The sequence below is a fragment of the Spermophilus citellus genome (genome assembly GCF_964194105.1).
Source record: "Spermophilus citellus genome assembly, chromosome: 8".
Lineage (NCBI taxonomy): Eukaryota > Metazoa > Chordata > Mammalia > Rodentia > Sciuridae > Spermophilus > Spermophilus citellus.
The window spans coordinates 108,786,842-108,811,830 of NC_138189.1; positions in this window are offsets into that span (position 1 = coordinate 108,786,842).

A 24,989-nucleotide genomic window follows, 5' to 3' on the forward strand; every position below is an offset into this window, starting at 1 on the left:
GAAATTTTCTACCTTTCAGCTTATGTTTTCCCATTCCTCTCAGCCCCCCAGACTCTAGTGAGCACAATCCTACTCTCTCCTGAATCCAGTTGTTTTAAACTCTGCATACAAATGAGATCATGTGGTATTTGTCTTTTTGTGCTTGGCTTTTTCACTTAGCATGCTGTCCTGTAGGTTCATCCTGTTGTCACAAACTACAGGATTTTTTTCTTTATACAATTGGTATTTCTTTGTGTACATATACATCTTTTATGTGAATATATAACACATTTTCTTTATCTATTCATCCATTAATGAATATGGTTTGATCAAATATCTTGGCTATTGTGAATAATGCCAGAATGAACATAAGTACATGGATAACTCTTTGATATACTGATTTTTATCCTTTGGATACCTAGGACATATCCCATAGAAGGGGAATTTGTTGGATCATATGTTAATTCTATTTTTAGTGTTTTCAGGAAACTTCATACAGTTTTCCATAATGGCTAAACTAATTTACATTCCCACTACTAGTGGACAGGGGTTACTTTTTTTTTTTTTTGATTACCGGGTGGGGGTTAAACTCAGGAGCACTTGGCCACTGAGCCACATCCCCAGCCCTATTTTATATTTTATTTAGAGACAGGGTCTCACTGAGTTGCTTAGTGCCTCATTTTTGCTGAGGCTGTCTTGGAACTCTTGATCCTCCTGCGTCAGCCTTCCACACTGATAAGATTACAACGTGTGCCACCATGCCTATCCAGGGCTTACTTTTTTACACATCCTCATCTGTACTTGTTACTATTTATCTTCTTGATTATAGTCATTCTGACACATATGAGGTGATAGCTCATTATGATTTTAATTTGCATTTCCCTGATGATTAATGATATTGAACATTTGCTCATATATTTGATGACCATTTGTATGTCTTCTTTTGAGAAATGTCTATGAATGTCCTTCGCCAATTTGTAAATTGGGTTGTTTTCTTATGTATTTTAGATTTTAACTCTTTATCAGATATTTACTTTGCAAATATTTTCTCCTACTCTGAATGTTAAGTCTTTAGGTAAAGCTTATTAGTTTGAAGTGATGCCACCTGTCTAATTTTGATGGTCTTACAGAAAATTTTGAGGACAAATATAAAAAAAATCATTGCCTAGACTCATGTTGTATGGTTTTTGATCCATATTCCTTCTGGTAGTTTTAAATTTTAATGTCTTAAATTTAAGTCAGTAATCCATTTTTGAATAGTTTTTTTTTGTAGGTGTTATAAAGTCCATTTCCCTTCTTGGGCATGTGAATACCTACTTTTCCTAATATACGTTATTGAAGAGACTGTCTTTATCCTATTTTGGTTTTTTGGCAACTTTGTTGAACCCAATTGGCTATAAATGCATAAATTCTTTTCTGGGGTCTCTAGTATTCTAGTCCATAACTCAACTTCTCTATTTTACATCAGTATTATGTACTAGCTGTATTACAGCTTTGTAATATAATTTGAAATCAGCATGATGACTCTAAACTTGTTATTTCTGCTCAGGATTGCCTAAGTTATTCAGCATTATTGTGAATCCATATGAACTTTATGATTTTTTTTTCTGTTTCTGTGAAAAATTAAATTTTTATAGATATTATATTGAATCTTCATATCACCTGGGACACTATTTTATTTTATTTTACTGTACCTACCATAAATGAGTGTTTTCTTAACTTCCTTATTGTATAGTTTGTTGTTGGTGTATAACACCATTACTAATTTCCATGCATTGATTTTATATTCTGCAAATTGACCATATTCATTTGTCAGTTCTAGTGGCCTTAGGGTGGAGTTTTAGTGTTTACTCTGTATAAAATCATGTCAGACACCTGGAAATTTTGCTTATTCCTTTTCTATTTAGGTGGCCCTTATTTCTTTTTCTTACCTAGTTGTTCTGGGAAGAAATTAGAGTACTGTCTTGAATAGATCTGGTAAGAGTAGTCATCCTTGTCTTGCCCCTGTTCCTAAAGGAACAAGGGGCAATATTCACCAATGAATGTAACATTAGCTGGCTTTAATAGTGTTGAGGTTAATTCCTTCTATATACAATCTATTGAGTGTTTTTATCATAGAAAGACATTGAGTTTGTTAAATGATTTTTCTATTTCTTATGAAATCATGTTTCTTGTTCTTTCTGTAAACATGATATATCATATTTCTTAATTTGTGTATGTTGAGCCATTCTTACATCCCTCTTGATCATGGTGATTCATCTTTTGATATGCTGTTGAATTTGTTTCTAGTACTTTGTTGAAGACTTGGTTCTTTCTTTGATGTAGACCAAATTTGACAATATTCCACTATCTTCATTTCTATGCAGTGTCACCAAGGCTATCACAGTAGAACAATTTTCTTAGTCCCTCACCCCGAGTCATTCTTTCACTTAGCAGCCTAAGTGAGCCTGCTAACCTTAATGTAAACCATGTTCTTCCCTTTTAAGAGTCACACATGACTTGCAGTGTAATCAGAGTAAAATCTCATGCATTCTGGATCCCAATACTTCTCTTTCCCTGCAACTTTCTTCTCTTAGTTATACTTTCTTCCGTATGTTTGAACATGCCACTCTTACTTCTAGTATTTTGGAACACCTTCATTTACCTGAATTACTCTAACTCAGGGAAATCACCTCAATCAATAGCTTGCTTCCTTGAAACCACTTCACAGTTCACTCCTTGCCAGAGAAGATTTCTGACAATCCTTTGTAGGATAGAACCCACGTTCAAACTAACTTCATTTTCTGTGTGTGTGTGTGTGTGTGTATGTGTGTGTGTGTTTACATTTATTGTCATATGGTATAGTATATTTTTATCACTCTGTTACCCATGATAGAATGTTAACTTTCAGGTCTAAGTCATATCACATATTGTCTCATTTGGACTTTATATTTAAATTTGAGATGACTTGTGAAATTTAATTATACATGTTAATAAGATCTGGAATTTGGTAGTCATTCTGTAGGCCTGCAAAAATGTATTTAGTTGCTTAAAAATACTTGGTTCCCAAAAATGTATTTAATTTCTTAAAACTACTTGGAGAATGTGAAACTTAAACTAATTTATTAGGAATTCAAACCAATGCATGTTCTCAGGAAAAATGTGTAAATAAGAGTGATTAACTTACATCATTCATGCACCTCTATCTCTGCTTCTTCATCTATGAATTATGGTCATCAGGACTCATCATCCATACAAATCCCTATTTGTCCCTATATAATATCCCAGTTCTCCAAGCTCATTGTTTTACAGTCAGAAAAAAAAATCTAACTTCACATAAAATACTAATACCCGAAATAGCTTTTAACATAATAACCAAGGGTCAAATTCTTTTCTGAACCCAATACCAGAGCCTATTGTTTGACAAATAATTTTTGTGTTACTATTGTGCATAAGAGGTACTTTGCATCTTTGATTTTTCAGTATGTTTATTTAATTATAAGGATAACACAGCAGAATGAGACGTGGACACTTTAGGATAATATATGTTACATGAAATTGACCCCCAAAGTATTTTATTTTTTATGATTTAATACTTGTATAATTTTAGATTTTCACCATTGGAGAGAATATTTACAGGTAGAGACAGTATAAAATGCCACAGATACTTATGATACTAAATTAAAGCAGTAAAAAAAATACTAAGTAAGTATATTACTAATGTATTTACCTTTATTAAATATAAAAGTGGATTAATATGCAATTTACCAATGTCAGTTGGCTGGGTGCATAATAGTATGTTTTTTTTTTCTTCTGAAAGAGGATTTTCACCTGATGGTATACTTTACAAGAGTCTATTCATAACACTTAAGGTTATATTATATTGAATATTTTTGGAATTGTGAAAACTAGACTTCAAACTGCTGTGTGACATGAGAAAGGCAGGTGAGGAGATGGAGTGGAAGTTGCATCACTCATGTAAACATTTGGATTGAGATTTCTAGGACAACTTTCCCATCTGCTAAGAAAGTCAGAAGTGGTTTCAACAAACCTCATCTCACTACTTTCCTCTTCCATAAGTCCTAGTTTTAGGGCACAGGGAACTCAGAGAAAAACTACAGACATATTTTCAGAATTAGAGTTCAACAAATTTCCTCCAAATATGATTAGCATAAGAAAGTATATTCTCTATACTAATAACAGTTATAAAAGGCAATTTATATTAAAAATAACAAATGCTATAAAATACTGAAGAAAAATCTACCTGAAGATATGCACAAAATGATAATAGATTTTTGCTTTATGGCCTGATACTAATTTTCCTATGCGCTTATAAGAAGTATGTTTCTATAATTATTAGAGACATGGATATGTCCATTATGGATATGTCCATTTCTGTTACTGTAAGTTTATCAAGTATGCTGTTTCAATGTTTTGTATCTTCACTATTTTTTACATAATGTATTTTATCTGAGAAGAATTATTTTTGGTGAATATTTCTTTCAAGTATCATGAATATAGTGCAATGGATACTGTAGAGGAAACACAATTGTGAATAGAGTGTAATTGTCTTTGAGATCATAACCTAAGATGAATCAAAATATGAATGCCACCACCCATGAATGCTATCACTTGGAGGAAAGCAAACAGGAAGAAACAAATGAACAAAGAAAAAAAACTACTATTTTCATATGCATAACTAATAAAACCTTAATATAATTGTACATTGGCATTTTCCCATTTGCTAGGAAAAAAAAGGAGCTTTGAAACAAAGAACTTTCTTTATTGCTCCTTGTGCTTTCAATGTATGACTTTTATTGTGTCTCAGTCTTATCCAAGTTATTTACTGGTCTGAGGTTTTAGTAGCAAGGAAAAAGACAAAACTTGAAAGGCAAGTATAAAATAGGTCACATTTGTTTTTCATTACGATTGTGATTTTTTAACTTCTTCTACATATAAATGCATAGAGTGGTGCTTTTGATAATAGGTAATCACTTTAGATAATAAGTTTTAGGCATCTTAACAAGCCTAGTAATTAAAAAATTGGTTTATCTTTTAAAAGAGAAATAAGTAAAGATGACAATGAGTCCTCTGGTTATCCAAGATAGCTGTGTTAAAGTAAGATAAGTAGGTAAAGGAATTAAGTTTAAATAATTTTTATCAAATTGACAAGATTCATTTTTTTGCCATATAGTTTTAGGATAAAGGTATAACGTATTGCATTTTACAAAGGGAGTGCATGTTAATATTTCCATTCCATATGTTTTTCCAGATTTGTCAGTTCCTCAATGAAGAGATAGAAGCTTTAAGCCCTATTAAAATTGGTCAGGACTTTGTCACTGACTGCCTTGTCAAATGGAATGCAGTAGAAGCAATGCTACAAAAATATCAAGGGAAAGTCACAAAAATGATAAGCTTTCTCTCAGAATGCTCACATTTGGTATGCAACTAAATGTCATGAAGAATTTGTTGCACATTTAGTTGTCCTAATATCCCCAGCTAAGGTTTCAAATGATTGACTTCACCAGCTTCAAGACACTTAAGGTATCAAGCCTTCAGATGATTATAACTGCCAGCTTTTGAGCCACTCTACATGGTACAGAATAGAGCAGATGAGACAAGTTATTTTGGCTGAGCCATGTTGAAATTGCATATTCAAGAATGAAATTTAAAAATGTATGGTGCTAATACTTGATATAGTTTGTTGAATAAAATTAAGTAACTAAAAAAAGAAGAAATAAGAATTTAATATCATAAAACAAAACTATAAACTCTTTACAATTTTTATATATTAACAATATCAATTGAATTTTTTATTTCTCCTAATTCTGTTAACTTTTGTTTAACATACTTTGGAATTGTGTTACTAGGTCCATGCATGTTTAGAATCACATTTCTGGGAATTCAATTAACATTTATTATGTCAAAAGCATCTTATTTCTAATAGGTTATTTTTAAATCTTAGAGCATCATTTAGTTAATTTTTATACAGTCAGACCAGTTGTGTATTAGAGAGTATACAAAAAGTCTATTTTATCCATTCTGTTTTTTTCCCCCAAACTTCCTTTTTGTCTTTATGATTTAGGCATATTTATTTTTAAAAAAGTATATCATTGGATTGTTTGAAAAATGTTAATCTTTGAATTATAACAGGTAAATTTAATCCATTTATACTTATTGTGATTATCAGCATATTTTATTTATTATATCATTTTTCTACCATATTTTTATCGAGGTATTCCTATGTTTCTTTCCACTCTTTCTTGCTATCATTTTATCTACTTTATTAATTTCTTCGCTTTTGGTTTAGAAATTATACATTATTTCTCTATTTTATTAGTGAATACTCAATTTTTAGGTTTTAGGTTGCATTTTTTTTTTAAAAAGAGAGAGAGAGAATTTTTTAATATTTATTTTTCAGTTTTTGGTGGACACAACATCTTTATTTTATTTTTATGTGGTTCTGAGGATGAACCCAGCACCCCGCACATGCCAGGTGAGCTTGAGCCACATCCCCAGCCCTTAGGTTACATTTGTAACAACATCTGAAATGAATCCATATCACAACACAACTGTGGAATAATTCAAGGAATTTAGAAGGGTTTTAATCTTTCTCATTTCTTGATATGTTTTAATGTCATTATTTTTCTATTTTAATCCCATCTAGTTAAGACTAGTCAGGTTTTATCATTGTTTTATGTTGTAAATATTTACCACATAGTAGACATTTTCCTTCTTATAACAGTCCAGATTTTGAGATTTAATTTTCATTTTCCTAAGATGAAGATATTTTTATTTTTACATTTTTTAAAACATGGTTTCAGTTTTATACAACGCTATCAAAGCCCAGTTATCTATATTGGCAACCTATTCAATAATGCACAGTTTATTTGCTCTCTCTCCCTCCTTGTTTCATTTCTGGGTTCTCTTGCCACAGCTCCCAAGGATCATGTGCCAAATAAACTGGTATCACTCAGATGATTTTCTCAAAATTTTTCTTTTGGGGAAAACCTAACTATAGAGAGTCTGATCCCATATGATTCTTTTGATAATATAGTAGTAGCCACTGCAAAACAAAAATCTGATTTTTAATAATAGCCAGCCACATTATTCTATCTGAAATCTCTGTGTGGTGGATATCTCAGCCATGGCCTACTTTGACAGATATATTTTTTCTTTCTTCCTATATATTCTTCTAAAACATTTCTGTAAATTTGAACCCCCAATCATCTTTCACTCTAGTCATTGTAACCCCTTTACTATTTTTGCCAATTTTTATGTTCATTTATAAGTTACCACACCTTTTTAAAAAACTTTCTCATAAACTTAAAAATGTGTTTTCATTATTAAAGTCTCAACCCATATGATTCACAATATATTGCTAAAGAATCAGTATTGATGGGCTGTGTTCTCACAATTTCAATGAAATCCATTTTATGTAAGAGCTCAGGTTTATTTACATTGGATAAATTTGGTGATTTTACAAAATGAAGAGTCCTAAGAAAAAGATCTTTCATTCAAAATGAATATGTAAAACTTTCCTTTCTCCTCCTCCTCCTCCTCCTCCTCCTCCTCCTCCTCCTCCTCCTCCTTGTTCTTCTTTTTTAAAAATCAATTCTTCTTAGCAATGTATTCCATGATGCATTTCCCAGTTATCTCTTTCAGGCTGAAAGATATATTTCCCCAGTTACTGAGACTGAGTCTGGTTTATAGCACTCATCTTCAAACCCTCTCTGTATTTGCCCTCAGATGAAGAGAGCTGCTTCAACCAGGTTATGTTCCTTTCTCAGGGGTAAACTACACTCAATGATTGATTGATAAGGAGGTATAAAGGTCTGGCCTCCATTCCACAAGATGGTTAAATCTAAAGGTTATTCTACCTTTACAGTTCTGCATGGGGTCATCTAAGTCTTGTGTGGATTATATAACAACTTAACTTCCCCCTTGCTCTGTCCTACTTCCTTTCTTTTCCTGGATTGGGTGTTGACTTCAAGAGCACTTCTTAATAGACATTTTGAATATTGATGTTCATCTCTTGATCTTTTTCCCAAACCCAACCTGCACTATTTGATTCAATAAGATGTTTTAAGGACTATGTTAGAAAGAAAATGTTAAAGATAGGATTCTGGAGAAGATCTTCCTAAACTCTGGCACCGAGGACTTGTCCTATAGCAGTAGGTGGAACCCACAGGGATGATGGAATAGTAGTAATGGAATCTTAAAACTCTCACTGATGGTGAGCTAGGAAATATGACTGGGGACGTGGTGGTACTGATGAGGATATATGTTAGGTATTTAAGAACGATGGAGAAAGAGTGATTTTAAGTAGTGGAGTTGGATGTCTGTTGCACAGTATACTCTGAAAAAAGAAACCAAAAAGGTAGGAGGATTAACTGGGATTCAAAACTAAACATGAAAACCTGCGAGGATCTGAGCATCTTACTTCTTTAAGCTTAAGGGATATAAAATGTGTAGTTCAGGTCTAGGACTTAAGCATCATCATAGCAAAGTTCCAACAAGGTTTCATGCAAACAAAGATCAGGATCCAGAGTTATGGAATGGGGCGCTCAAATATTGAATCCTCAACCATTCCTGAACACCCAAGGCTTGGTGAATTGGACACTCCTTAGTAAGAGTTAATGATTCCCCTGGTTTGAAGAAAACACAAATGGCTCTATAGTAAGGAAACAATACTTATGACTCCTCCAATCCTTCTTAATCTTCACAACCTCCACTCAAGGGCAATTAGACAATACTAAAGGCTGAATCCTAAAATAATTTTGCTAGGGAATTACTGTACTTGCTAAAGGAAGAAAAGAACTATAGCACCAAGGAAATAGAGAACCCAGGCAACATGTGCAAGTATGCTGGGAGGACATTCAGAGAATCGGATTCTGAGAGTGCTACACAATAGAGGGAAAGAACACAAAGTTGGATAAGTTAACAATATGGGTGCTCTTTCCTAGGATATAGGATTTAACACTCTAATACATAGGGATAGTACAAAGTGAGGTGAAAATGCTGAAAATGTCATAGCAGACAGAGAAGAAGGGATTTAAAACCTCACAACATGGGGGTATATTGGAATGATTATACCATGTGAAATCTGAAATATCACCACAGACTATGTTCCATGGAAGTACCAGAGGATTGTTTAGCAAAGCAATTAGGGATGTGTTTGTGATAAGGGAACCAGTATCATTAAGCAGCTCAGTTGTACCTCTTCTCTGTAATGCCAAGGCTATGCCTTTAAAGAGCTGCATTCTCTAGAGCAATGGAGAGGCAGAGCTCCCTAACAATAGAAGACAGGTGTGGAGGCTTAACCAACAGAATCCAGGTGGATGCAATTACTGTAATTAGTGGCAAAGCCATGGTGAGGAAGGAAAAGGTTGTTTTGACACACACAGAGTTATGGAGACGGTTAATGGAACATGGATCCCTTAGGAACAAGACAGATGGTAGCTAATAATCATATGACTCAGTCTGAATAACCACAAGTAATCAAAGATGATGGTCAGGAGGTTGAGGGCAGTTGTCCCAATAAAATTTCATGATGCCTTGCCCAGTTTTCACAATAGGAACCCACTGCCTGTACATATCTTATGCCACACCATCCAGAAACTTTCAGCCAGATAGAGTGATGGACTAATCTATTAAAGGCATCTAAGTGTCCCAGCATATAGATAATAACTTAAGATCATGGGGTGCTATTCTTCAGGATTCTACATAAACTGAATGATCTGTATCTCCAATATGTCAGATATCTATATCTATATCTATCTATGTCAATGTCTATGTCTATATCTATATCTCTCTCATCTTTATCTACATCTACATTTATCCAGAAACCAAAGGGTAGAAAGAGGAATGGTTTTGTCTCCCACCACTTCCAGTAACTCACTTAGGAAATTTATCTTTATCATTCCATCAGCTTTAGTCTTTTTAGAATTAAAGGTTCTAATTCCCAAAGGGAGACTGCCTCTGCTTTGCACATATCAAAGTCCCATTGAACCACATGTTATGACTGTTATCTGAGGATCTGTGGATTTGGATCCTTATGATGAAAGACCAGAGGACAAGTAAAGGAATCACCATCCTGGCAAGGGTAGTTGACTGATACTGTAACAGAGGGCAGGTAGGAAAGTTTTGGGCACCAGTGATTCACTTTAATACCTATTATTACTCCCTTGCTCCATTTGATAGTAAATGGACTAGTGCATACAGAGATCATGGCCAAAGAAGACATGCTCATGTCCCATAGTGTCATGGCCACATTACTTGGTAACTCACCTAGACTAGCTGAAATTTCATATATATATAAAACTAGAATATGAGGAAAGTCATGAGTTATCAGCTGTGGTCCCTGAAACCAACTGCAGTAATGGGAGTAATGGGGCTGTAGTTTGTCTCATCAATCTTTTCTCCTACATTTTCCTAAGCAAAATAGATATACCAAAGTCCTCAAGAGTTTGCTCTAAGCTTTTATGCTAAAAACTAGATCTAAGAAATACAAGGAGTGTGGTGTAGCATATGCCATAATATTGGCTGTTTTCCAAGGACAGAATCTCTTGGCTACCAGCCAGCTGCCAGGCTTCTCTGGAAATTGTCCTTCCTTCCTAGGGGAATTTTGCCTTCAATGTTTGGGTCAGCAAAACTCTATAGAGACTAAGTCCATGTTCTGCTGAAGTTCATCCCAGCTTTTGCATTTCCTCTAGGGTTTAGTGAGGCTTTGTTGAGCCTGGAGCTTGCCTTCTCTCTCTGCACAATCCTATTGCTCTTTCTTTGGGGTCAGGGATGTTGATCCTGAGAGAAACCCTTATTTTGTCTCTTGAATGCTAATTTTCATCTTTGCTTTTAAGATCTCCTTCCGGGGGCACCCAGCACCCTTTAATTCTCTTTCCTCTTCAATCTATCTTATTCAAGTACAATTAATTTGTTTCCTTCTGTAAAAATGTGCCATGCTAAACTAATTCATATTGTTTGCTTAGAATGGCTGGACCCAGTGTCTCAGTTCACCCTCCATTTCCATGTCTTGATTATCTGCAAAGTTATTTGGAATCTGCCATTTCAGCTAAGTATGAGTTTAAGAGTCTTCGCTGATGAACATGAGGGGCATTTCCTACAATTTGAGAGTAATTTTTAAAAACTTTTCTGGAGCTCTCTAATGACTCCTGTGTAAAACTACACAAATTATGAAAAGGCAAGAAGTTATTTGTTGATGATCTAAAGGAACACAGTCTACACCATTACTTCTCTTCCTCTTAGCTCACTGAATTTGAATTTTATCTTTAAGTTCTCTAAACCATCCTTCCCACCATCCATCTCTAGCATCAATTAGCAAATTACTTATGGTTTTTTAATAAATTTTCAAAAATTAGCATCTGGATGAAAAAAAAAATGATCAACTAGATTATGTCAAATTTCCCCAGACCTAGAATCCACAGACTGAGTTCTAATTTATGGATTCTTTAAAAATATCTATATACCTCCAGAACACTCCTTACCTCTCCACAAATTTATCAATATCCTCACATCTTGTCTACAGCCATATAGATAAAGGATCTGATGCACTGGTAAGGAGAATAGTAAAATAGAAGGAAGCCAAGTCTTATCCAGGCCTGCCGTGTAGCATTTCCTAGCTTTACATGATGCTGGGAATCTGCTTGTTCTCCATCCTAGTCTACTGGGTAATTAAGGGTTGTAGTCCTGGCCTAAACTTCAGTCAATGCCTGAGGCCTGAATACAAGAACCTGCTTACTTTCTTTTCCTATACCTAAATCCTGCTTGGCTTGACTGGCCTGCATTAGAAGGTCCTTCTTTTCATGGATAAAAGCCTGATACAGTACAACACTCCTTGTTTAAAAGTTAATTTAGTGCTTAATCTCCCTATTTTGCCACATGACAGATGCAGATTGGGATGCTGGGTATGTAATATTGCCCAAGTTTATACTTCTTGGCACAGGGCTTCAAATGCAAACTTACTCTCTTCTCCTCTTTCCTAGTTCCACATGGTGTGGAAGAAACATAAATACAAATATCACTTCCTCATTTTCCATCCTGGATTCCATTGCCTTGATGGTTAATGGGCCTTAGTCTTTCCTAGTAATTTAGTTTGCTAGGGATGCCAAAGTACACTGGGTGGCTTAGAGAACAGAAATTTATTTTCTTACAGTTCTGGAGGTTAGAAATTCAAGATCAAGGTTCTGGCTGTAGGACAGTTTTTTCTGAGGCTTCTCTCCTTGGCTTGCAGATGGCTGTCTTTTTGTTCTGTCCTCATGTGGTCTTTCCTGTGTGGGTGCATCCCTGCTGTCTCTTTTTGTGATTTAATCTTTCCCTTAAAGGACATGCCAGTTTGGATCTGGGCTCATCTTAATAGTTTCTTTTTAACTTAATTATATCTTTAAAATCTGTCCAAATATAGTCACATTCTGAGGTACAATTTGTTAGGACATCAACATGGATTTTTGAGGGGACACAATTCAGGCCCTGACACTTAGCATGCATGTTACCCTGTGTTCCTGAGTTCTTAGCAGTCCTTACATTCAAGCTATCCCAAATGTCAACAATTAATGTCTTCCAAAGCAGCTCATTACTACTGAAAAATGAACTAAATAGCTTTCCCAAATGCTTTGAGGGAACTGCTACTTTTAATCCAGTATTGGTTTTATAAATAAATCAGATTAATTTGGTTTGTCAAATAAAAGTTGTTAACAATTAAAAAATACAACACTCTTGCTCCCTTAAGATTATAACTATTTTTGTACATTCCAAGGAAAAATATTATATATGTTATGTATTTTTCATAATATATATGTGTTTTATTATATAAATACATATTTCAAAGATAGTAAACTCTTAACTGTTTAAATTTGGAGATTTGCCTTCTTCCACTTCAGTTATTTTCTGTTTAAAATTAGTTTTATTCATTCTTATTATAATCTATCTGGCATATTATGCTCTTCTGGATGAGTAAATCAAAATTTTATTGTTTAAATAGTCAAAATATGTATAAGAGATTTCTGAAAACCACAATGAGTATTTGAGAGAATGTGGAGATCCTGAAAATTTGGAAACATTAGTGTAAGATATCATATGTTCATACATCCCCTCATAAACTTATCAAATCTATGGCTGCATTTCAATCCTAGAGTACTCAGATACAGGCATAGGTAAGGATATAAGAATACAGAGCCACCATAGGATCTGTAAAGATTGTCTCTTTGTTACAATGCTAAGGAAGTACTAGGATTTGTGCTATTTTATTGCTGCCTGGAGACTGACTATTGCTGATGGTAAATCTTAGATGATAGATTTGTCAGGAAATTAAAATACCCAGGAGTGGATATCAAGGGCTGGCTGAAGAACCCCCATTATTGACATCAGAGAAGAGAAAACTTGCAATGATACATAATTTTAATTGGATTCTGTTATGACAGGCTGGCTGACCATTTGCCAATGGTTATCCTAAGGAAAAAAAAAAACATTTGGGGCTATAAAATATATTTTGTATCTTTCCATGTTGCTTAGAACACTTGTGACAGTTTTCAGTTTGTTTAGAATGTACTTTGTCCTGGGATTTCATTTAAAAAATTTCTTTGACAAAGAAGTAATTGAGGGAGGCTCTGTCTAATCAGTGTGAGATTGTCTAATGAGGAACCTGTATATTTGATTTCATTTGGGTAATGGAAACTGACCTCAGTCTGTGTACTGTAAAAGCCTGTTTTCTCATTTCACATTTTAATATGTGTCAAAAAAGAAAATATTTTAAAATCTCTCCTAGAACTTGTTATTTTAGGATTGAAAACCAAGGATTAGAAGTTAAATAAAACACTGGGTTTACATTGATAATATTGATTTGACTGGGGCCCTACTGGCCCTCAACTTAGGTAAATTTAATTATTTATTTTTCTGGTAGTTCCTGGAGAACAGAGATTGTTCTCCTGATCTCAGAGCTATGGGTTTTGGCCCTCTAATGTTGGATCTTGTAGAAATTTTTGAAAATAATATTTTAGCCAACTATTTTCAGATAGAATAGTTTTTTTCTTGTCAAAGAAAATTACCAGATTTGATAATATCTCTGTCTTATTTGAACATCACTTGTGAATACATCACCATTGAGTTTATCCTTAGAGTATTAAAGGTAGACTGAATTTTGATTTGCTTTTTTAACTATAAATTTTATTTCCTGACTCTAAAAAATGTTATTCATAATCAAATTTTGAGTTTCAATTTTGTTTACTTCTCTAAAATATGGTTATAAGCGAAAGGAAAGATGGTACTTGTAACCTTTGCCTTAAGGTCCTCCAAAAGATATACCTAAGATCATGCAGTATTAAGGGAAACTTAAAGTCATTAAATATATGGGTTTGATCATCCTGTTATTTTTTCCTTTTCACTTTGATCTATTATTGAGCACCTGGACTGAGGTCACAATTGTACAGTGGCTTTGGGTGACAAAAATGGATATGCAGCAGTATTTTTAAATAAGGATATAAAAGTTTTTAAGAGTTATAACAAATGTACAAATGGAAAGGTACTAAAATAACATGAGAACTTGCATATTTAGAAACCAAAACAAATTGTACAGATAATGTTAGAAGCTTGGGAAAGTTCAGTGTCAATCCAAAGCAGAGTGAATGGAAAAAACATCAAGGAAGGAATGATTCATAAATTGCATATGCTAGGCCTCTGGTATCAAAAACAAAAATAAGAAAGAGTATTCAAAATAGTGAAAATGTGGAAGCTCTGCAGCAGAAATCTGTCATTGTGTTATTGAAATATTCATAAAAATACTGAAGAAGTGTAGCCAATCCCTTAAAACCCATCTTAAGAAGCTATGATGGGATGGATATGATATGATGTAATAAAGGATATATTACAGAGGTGTACTAATGTTAATTTCTTACTCTCTGATACACAGACTTCAGGAGCAAGGAAAATAGATTCTTTTCTTACAAAATATTCAGGCTAGATTACAAAAAAAATTCAAGGTGGACATACACATGTCACTAATGTTGCACACACATTCATTCAAAAAAAGAAGACATATGCTTCTCTTGAACAATTACATGATCGTGTAGATGAGATAAAACTCATATACATGTTAAAGTTCTTTGTATATCAAGACAGATATGTGTTTATTACCATAAGACATTTAAGTAGAAGCCATAAAGAAGTGTGGCCATGCTACACATCACGACAGAGTTATCAAAATGGAAAAGGTGATTCCTAATGAGGATTTAAACCAGGGAATAAGGTTGCATATGACATATTGAAATGTATTCTAAGCAAGGTAAATGGACAAAGTCAGAGAGGTTCAATGCTTGTAAAGTTAAAGGGACCAGAGGTGTTTTGATCTTGAACTTGGAAAATGATAGAAGGGTAGTACTAAGAAGTAGTCAGAAACCTGATCATTATGTAGTTATAGCTTCATTCTCTAGGCCAGGGAGAGCCACTGAAGTATTTAAGCTGGGAAGAAACATGATCAGATTTCCATGCTAAAAAGATCATTCTGGGATTGAGGTTCTGTTTGGGGGAAGAGTCTCTGTGCTGTATAGGTACTAACAAGGGACACCCAGAAGGACATTCAATTCCCAAAGCAGCAGCCATGGAGATATATCTGTGGAGAAAGTCACAGAGAAAATGAAATAAAATACAGGGATTTAGTCAGATGAAGAGAATATGAATACAGAATAATGTACAAGAAAATAACCAACAGATTGATAGTTTCTGATGCTCACTGAAACCTGGGAATTCAGAGCAGTGTTTTCGTTTCTACTTGGACTTGACTCACTGATGTTTCTCATTGTTGTCTAGCTTTTGATTTAGCACACTTATCTAATGAATACAGGTATATACATATGATTATATTTTATTTCATTTTCCAAACTAGTATCTATTAATTATTTGTATAAAGAATATTTTGTTTAATTATATAGCTTTTAATTTTATTTTATTGTATTATGTAATATGACATAAAATGAAAGTTTAAATTGCTTCCCCAAACCATGTTGTTAATCAAAGAAGAAAGGAAAATAAAAAGGTTTGTTAAAAATGCAGATTTCTGGAACCCTGTAAAGGCCTGGTTAAATAAGTTCCTTGGGAACCGCGAAAAGCAAAGAAAAAAGGAAGAGGCAAAAAATTCTAGTAGGTTGTCACTGCAAGAATCTAAGTAGACATTATTGAGGGCTGCAACCAAAGCACAACAGTGAGTGTGGAGAGAAAGATGTGCATCTGAGACCTACTTAGAAAACTAAATTTACACAACCTGATTAATTAGTAATTATAATAATGGTGATCATGATGATCATAACGATGGGTAAAATTTATTGAAGGCTTAGTTTAGGCCACACTTCACTGAACGCTTTCATTTTTATATTAAACCTAAGAGATTAATGCCTAAAAATTATTCCCCTTAATGTGTACTGGCTTAGTAATTGGGCCCACCTTTCACCTAAAAGCTTAGGACAAATGTCATTACCCTGGAATATCTTTCTTTTCGGTCTCCATCCAAATCATCAGCAAAGAACATGATCACTTCTCAGGTCCCTCATGATAACTGTCCAGTCCACTCTCATCTTTCTCCAGGATTACTTGAAATTGCCCCCTTCCTGGTTTCCTTGCCCCGGCCTTGTTTCCCTACCCCTTACTCTTCCTCTCACCTGTGAGTTTCCCCTGCTTCTCTCCTGCTCTCAGCGTTCCTCTTTGCTCTTCCTTGAACACACAGAGACGTGTTTCTGCATCAGGGCTATTGTGTTTGTGATTCCCTGGCCTGAAATTGTCTTCACAAGATTTCCTCTCACAATCAGGTTCAAATGTTCAAGTGTCATTTCCAAAAAGATGCTATCCTGAGCATTGTATGTAGAACACTATTCTCCCTGTTCTACCATCACTCTGTAAACTCAACCGATGTCTCCTTATTTTTTACAAGTATTTGTATTGGACAACTGTAATTATTGTTTATTCATTAATCAACTGACTTCCCTGGTAACATAAGTGGGGATTATATTTGGCTCCTTTTCTGTTGCATTTCTAGGCCTGAGGGCAGTATCTCATACTATTGCTATATAGTACTTGCATAATGTATATATGAAAGAATTCATGGACCGCCTTTTAATAGATGAAGAAACTGAAGTACAGAGAAATGAGTAACTTTCCTAAGTTATACAGCTACTAGATATCAGGATCTAGGTTTCAATCCCAGCAGTGTACCATGGAACAAACATGTTCAACCACTATAAATAGCTTTATGTACCTAGTAACTCAAAAGGAAACCACTGTTTACAAAAGAAGATATTAGGGGAAGCATAAAAAATTTCTCCTTACATAGTTAAAACTTTAAAACTAGATATGATTTCATAAAGCATCTTTAGTGTGGCAAAAATAGAGGAGGGAGTCAGTCCTTGTGGTGTGTTCAAAAATGAGAACTTTGAGTCAAAATGTTGCTTCCAAATTTATCTGGACCACATGGGGGGGGGGCTCACTCCTCCTGTATATAAAGTGGGTAAGGATAATTCTGACCTTAAATATTATGAGATTAAATGGATTAATAAGCAAGATAGTTTATAAAAATTAACATGGCAGTTTTCCTTTTCATTGTGATTAGGGTATGATCTTATGTAGATATATACAATAACTGTGGGTGAGAACACATAACATACTTGCTTTGTCGAATGTGCCATGGTGTCTACTGTATAGATGTGTTAGATGACCAAACACTTGTTTAGATTCTTCTGGCTCTTGCAGACTCAGTCACTCTCCTGAGGAACCACATACATACTGTGGAAATTTGGCTCAATATGTGCTAACTACATGATGTAATTGACCTTCTGTCTTATACTGTATAATTGCAGTCCTTGTATCAGTACTTGCTAACAGTGAGATCCACAAAGAAGTTCAGAGACAAACTAACCCTTTTCACTATTTTCCCCATTTTATTGAATTCATTGCAAATTGTTGTAGCTAGATAATTTAAATAAGCTCTTATGTGCATAAAAGACATGAAGAGCAAAGTGGTATCTGTAGAATTGTTCAATGTTTATTCAAATCAGAGGTTTTTAAAGGACTTGTTTCATGAGGAGCAAAGGGAAAAGTTTAAAAGCTTAGCTGTGGCAATTACAGGGAACATGTTTTCTGTCTCTTCTTGTAGAAACGCATGCATCTTATCCGCAGTGGCTGCCAGCCTTCTTGTCAGACCAATTACTTTAAAACAATTGTTTCATTTGGAATAGATGCCACAGCCCAAGTGATTGTCCCTTGTCAGTGACACATTCAATTAAAACAGTTCTGAATAGGAATTCTGGAGGGCCTACTGTGCCTTGTCCAATCTTATCAGTCAACAAAGAACAACCTCAGAGACTTCAGCACTGACTGGTTCCCCTGTCAGGTGGTTTGAACATGTTGCACCTTCCCAGGGTTCCTCAGAGTCTTTCGTCCCTGTGCCTTTTGCAGCCAATGACAGGCGCCATCTCAGCAGTGTCTGGGTCCACAATGCCAAGAAAGCTTATGGCAGTAAATAAGATGGCAGCTGTGACAGTCCTGACAGCTGGCTAGAGCTCAGGGTGGCAGGCTGAACCGGACTGTGAGCAGTTGGAGTAGCAGTGAGGTATGACCACCATTACTGGTTGGCAGATGTCAGTTTCCACGCTACTAGTTACAACATGATGTGACGGACACACACGCATCGTTACATAGGCAGGCAGAACTTTAAACAAACTCCTGGCACCTAGCAGGTTCTATATCTTCTTTTGAGTGCAGGAAAATTTGAATATTCTCACTTAAAAATTCTTCACCCCTGTAATACTTGTGCAACTGGAGAACAATTTTAGGAGGTAGCAATAGGAGAGAACTGACTCTTCCAGGTAAGAGTGGCATCAAAAGCAAAACTGATTTCAAAGAACGTTTTCTTGTGTAGGTCATCATTTTAGAAGCACTACTCTAGGTGCAGATTTACACACCAGAGGATCCCTATGTGGAGAAATTATACGTGCCCATTCCTTTGAATATCCTCCTATATCTTTTTTTTCTTATGCAAACTCCCAGCACTTCTGACTCCTAATTAACTTTCCTATTTTCTGAATAGTTTATGATAAAATGATTCCTATTAGAGGAGAGAGGTATTTAAAATATACAGGATCGAAACAGGTAAAATGCAAGGAAATAGTTATATTAAATAGTGTGTAAAAGACATTTCTATAGGCTCCTCAAGTCTATGCAGAACAGACTCTCACTATTTCATCCTAGGGTCAACCAAGGTGGGCAAGCAGGCGCCAAGTCTGGAAATTTGCGATAGATCTCAGGTTGAAAGCTGTCACAGGGAATCTGGCAGCAGAGCTGAACCTAGTCACAGATAGAAGTCAGCAAAATGACATGGGTACAAAGTGATGGCGCTGTTTTCACACTCAATTCTTTAAGAGATTTGAGGTCAGTCACCTAAAACCAATTCTCCTAATGTCCAATCCCCAGGAATACCCATTAGCCTAATAATCATGCTCCTAAGACAAATCTATCTTTGATATTTCATATATAATAAGATGCCATTCTAAGCATTTTTAGATAAGTTGTTTTGTGTTTTAAAGTGTATTTTATAATACTTTAAATATTCAGCCTTAAATGGGTGAGATGCCTTAGAAGCCCTCAAAGGAAGACAAAATAGTCACTATGAAAGTTTTCACAGATGCCTGTAAGCTAACACTATTTTTGCACAAATGAAAAGTATATTTGATAAATGGGCTTTTAAAATAAATATGTCATTAGGAAAATTGATAATTATGCCAATTGATTTTAAGTAAGTTGGTCTTAGGCAATTTGACATTCTTCCCCAAAAGGTGCCTTCCTGCTCTGAAATTCTAGGATTCCTGACACATGCAACAAACTCACTGCCTAAGACGGGATGTGCTAAAAAAGAGTATCAACTTTTGCTTGGTTCTATCCTCACATGAAGCCAAAAAATTCTAATATAAAGTAATAATGATAAAAATAACAAAATAACCACATGTTTACTGTTGACTTCTTTCATCCCATATGTACATATTGAATATCTACTATATGCTTGTAGTGTTCTTAATCAACTCATGTCATCCTCACAATGACCCTGTGAATCATCCCCAATACAACTGGACATAGATATGGTAGTTGAAGCAAAGAGAAGTTAAATAATTGCCTAATTAAGCGGTAGAGGTGGGCTTTGAACCCAGGCAGCTTGGGTCAGTGCTTTACTGCATCAGCACAGAGGCTCTGCTAAGTCATTAACTACGCTGCTCTAGGTGATTTTTCAAACTGGTCAAAACACAAGGGCAGGTTGTGGGGATGCAGATGATATTCCCTGAATGGTTCACACAAAAAAGTAAGGGCTCTGCCTTCTCATGATGGTTTTTCTGGAAGATCAGAAATCATTGCTTGAGAATGGTTCACATTCTCTCTGCATATATCTGAGAATCTGAGGTGAAAGAGATTGCCTATCAAAAGGAGAAGGTGATGTGTAAGAAATTCCAGACAAAGCCTATTAACAGAGCAACAGCATGACATGCTGGAGGGGTGTGTGTGTGTGTGTGTGTGTGTGTGTGTGTGTGTGTGTGTGTGTGTGTCTTCTTTTTCCTGATTAGTTGTTTATGGAGACCTGAACTCCATTTTCTCACTTCTTTACCTAAATACCTCTGAAATATAAATGAGTTGAATGTTGGGAGACTGCTACTTCAAGAAGGACTTCTGTGCTGGCCCTGTGAGCAGTATGCATCAGCAGAAGCTGGTGAGGGGCCTTATTTCTGTATCTTTTATGCTGTTGAACTAGTGAGTGACCAGAACTATCAGAAATCCATTATATTGAGATATTATCTAGCTTTTGGTGCTAAACATCAGATACAATTCTAAACAATAGAAACTGTTTAGCTCCTGTATTACTATGACAATAACATTATGTGTTATTCGAACAAATGTTCCATTCTTAAATGACAATAATGAAAATACTACTATATATTTCACATGTAAATTTTTAGTAAACAAAGAGGGGCACAGTGGCACGTGCCTGTAATTCCAGCAACGTGGAAGCTGAGGCAGGAGGATAACAATTTTGAGGCTGGCTTGAACAATTTAGGGACACCCTGTTTCAAAATAAAATTTTAAAAAAGGGCTAAGAGTATATTTCAGTGGTAGAGGGTCCCTGGGTTTAATCCAAGTACCCCTAAAACTTAATAAACAACCAAAACCACAACAAATACAATTAAATAAAAACAGACTACTAATTGGAAATTTAGGAAACAATTTTTTAAAAGTAGAGAAACAGGTGAACATCAGATAGGATTTAAAAATTGCAAATCATTTTATAGTATTGCTGAATGATTTGAGAAATTTGCAAAATGAAGAAAAAAGACTCAAAGACACTCTGGTATGGTGAAGAATATTTGCAAGACGTGAAACGTACCTGCAATGTCACTGACCCACTGGGACCAGTCTTTCCACAGAAGCAAAATGTCTTCTAGAGCTCAGCTGGTGATCGGTTTATGCCCTAAAGCATGATTATAATGTTAACCTTGAAAGGTCCTAATGAAATGAGTTTGGTGGTCTCAGCCTATATATTTTTATATGCACTGGTGCATGCCTTGGAACATATCTTGATGGACTGTCTGCGGAATAGCACAGCATGTTTCTGAGATTATGGCGTGACCCACAGTCTCCACACCATAACTCCTATTTTTCCCACATGATGCACCTTTCAAAATTCAGCCCAGAAGGGAGAAATGACTTCTTAATGACAGTCTGTACATTATTGATGGGGCAATAGCGTGGTAAAGTGATAACCCTAGGTGTCTTGTTTGCCAGTTGATTAACCAGAGTGAGTGCATTCCCTAGGGAAAACATGCTTTTCAGAAAGCCAGTTATCCATTCTGCCTCACTAATAACAATATTGTGAAATTTGAGATGTGCTCCCCACCTCTGTTCCTCAAAACCTTCGTGGAGTCAGACTCTTTAAGGGTTATACATTAGGACATAAAATTGAGATGTATCTATACCATTTGGGTCGATAGAGTACTATTACAAATGTAGGTTGAGGTAAATGACAGAACTCTATTATATGCCCTTCATAGGGAGATGACAGGTCTCCCAAGTGATCTTCCTAATTTTTTAAGACAAGAAATCTATATATACCTGGAAGGGAGAGGAGGTTGCTATGTCTATTACATTGGATTGAAATAAAATATTTAAAAGTGAAGTAATCCCTTGGGGACATTATAAATCAAGGCTTTAGAATTAAGGGATTGTTTAGTGAAGTTCTAATGTGACCATGTCACTCTTTCATAAAAACAGAGGAAGTCTAGCTGTAGCTGTCCAGTCTTCCTATCAATTTTGGAATCAGTGCAGCAATGTCAGCAGTTTATTCTCTCTCCTGGTGGAAGAGATATTAACTTCTCTTGATTTCACTGCTTTATGACATAAACCAGCCCAGGATGGCCCTTCTGTTATATTACATGGGACTCAAATGTTGGGTAAAATTCTGTAGCAAAACTTTTGCGCAACTTAGAACTTTGTGTGTCTTGCTTCTTTGAACGTGAATGTCAGGCTGATAAATAGCTTGCATTCTTTGTATTTAAGTTCCCTGAATGGAATTCAAGATTTTTTTTCTCTGAGGCCATTAGTAATTTATGAACCATTTTTCTTTTCTCTAGTCTTCAGAGAAGACTCTACTTTTACAGAGAAGACTCCGAGGCATTTGTCATTTTATAGAGTGAACCTACTTAGCGGGTATTAAACAGGAAAATTTTTGGAGTTGTGACAAGCTATAAAACAGGGCCACATATATTTAAGGAATATTGACTAAGCACCAAAACCTTTTATTCTCCCTCATTGAGCATCATATTTTTTCTGTGTTTTACAGAGAAATAAAATTGTAAGATTATTCAGATATTAGCAATTTTTAGATGATTTCTATTAGTTATCCTGTATTAATAGTGATATCTCCACATATCACTTCTGTTTTTTCATTATTCTTAATATACTTAAGGAGTGTTAGGTTAAAATCCTCTGTGACTACAGCATTTCTTCTCCTGGCTAATGCGAGAAACCCAGACAAGACTGAAGCAGAAAAGGGAGATGAATTATTTAGCCTGCAGAAGAGAAGTCTAAGTGGGTTTGAGGATCATGAAGAAGATTTAATAATAGTCTTTGTGTAAGAAACAGATATAGTACAAAGATTGATGGCTAGGCAGTCTCTACATTTTCTGAGATCATAATAAGAGGAAATAAGATAGGAAGGACCTAAAGTAGCAATGAGGAAGCATTTCCTGATGTCAAAGTTTGTTGGTTATGAATAGGTTCAGTTCATCATTCAATATTTATTAAGTTTCTATTATATGAGGTCATACTTGCTCAGGATTGAATGGTTTACTTGGAAGTCTTTTTAGAATATATTTACATTTGAAATGATTCAGATGGTCTTATTTAGAGATAGAGAAACAGATCAGAGGCTTTATGATTTTTGTGATTCCTTTAAAGATACAGAAGAAAAAGTGTGATGCTGAATCAAATCAAATGTCACAGTATGGTTTTCCCCTATGTTCATCTTCAGAAGCATGAAAACTAAAGCATACTAGAATTGTCACTATAGATAAACTGTGTAGTCAACTGACAAGTCACTCTATGGCAGTGAACTACTGCACATGTTATAAGGACATGGAATTACAAGGTTGTAGATTGCAAGTTTAATTTGCACAGAATTCAGTAGCTCATTGAGACTAAGGGATTCTTTACACACACACACACACACACACATACACATACAGAGAGAGAGAGAGAGAGAGAGAGAGAGAGAGAGAGAGATTGAGAAACTAGAGGCCTTGAGATGTGGCATAAACCACTGTGGGAGAAGTTCAATATAGAATTTAAAAAAAAAGAAAAGCTAAAGAGTGTTTTTTAAATTTCACATTATTATGTAAATCACCTGGGTTTATTAGAGAATTTCTAGAGAGCTGCAAATGAGCTCAACTCCTTGTTGACTGTGGTCAGTACAGCCTGGTTAATAAATTATATAGGTGTGTGTAAATAAGAACTCATCTGTTCTCATCCTTTACTGCAGCTTGGAGAAGCCCCAACACCACCCCCATCCCCTCACTATTTGGGAAACTGGAGTGTTCTAGGCTGCCTGTGGTGTTACTTATCTTCTGCCTTTGATCTCTTTGTCACCCAGGAAGCAGGAGGAGGACTTCAAGACAGCAGAGCCTGTCACAGTGTGTATACACTGTTCCAAAAAGGATGGGCTTGAGGCTGAGGGTGCATGTGAACTCTGCATAGCTAACCGTCCCTTCTGGATGAATTCCACTGCCTGGAGGAGGGGCTGAGGGAAGGTTTAACTCACAGCCAAATTCCACAAATAGAATCATCTACCTACTGGGTTACTTAGGTGAACGAAGCAGGTGACTTAAATTGCATTCTCATTGACTGTCTTGTGAGAGTGAACATTGACCAAGGATTGTGTTCTTAAGTGTTGTGGTTTCTGGAATAGTCTTTCAGTGACTACTTTGGAATTTATGGATGTATTAAATAGTATGGCCTGGAAGGAAAACATTACTCCATTTGTTTGTATTTAGGCTGAAAGCAATAAAATTAGCACTTCTTTATATTTGGATGATGGTGGCTTTCTCTGACACCCAGGGATTGATTTAATCAACTGCTTTTTTAACTTCTATATTCAACAACTTTTCTTTGAGGTAATATTTCTACATAGCTAACTCACCATGTCTTCATCATGTCAAGCCACCATTCAACCCCCAAATGCTGTCATTTATTTTTGTTGTTTCCTATTATTACCCCTTGAAATTAGTAATCCTATAGATGAATATATCTCTATTTCCCAGAAAAGTTCCTGGCATCTTGTTCATGCTAAAAAATATATTTTGTAAATAAACAACAAATATATAGAGAAAAGAGTCTTCATTGTTTTTTTTTTAAAGAATTGCATATTATTTCAATAAAAGTATTTTAAGATTTATCAAAAACTTGATCATGCACTTGGCATTAAACATATAAACACTAATTTATTC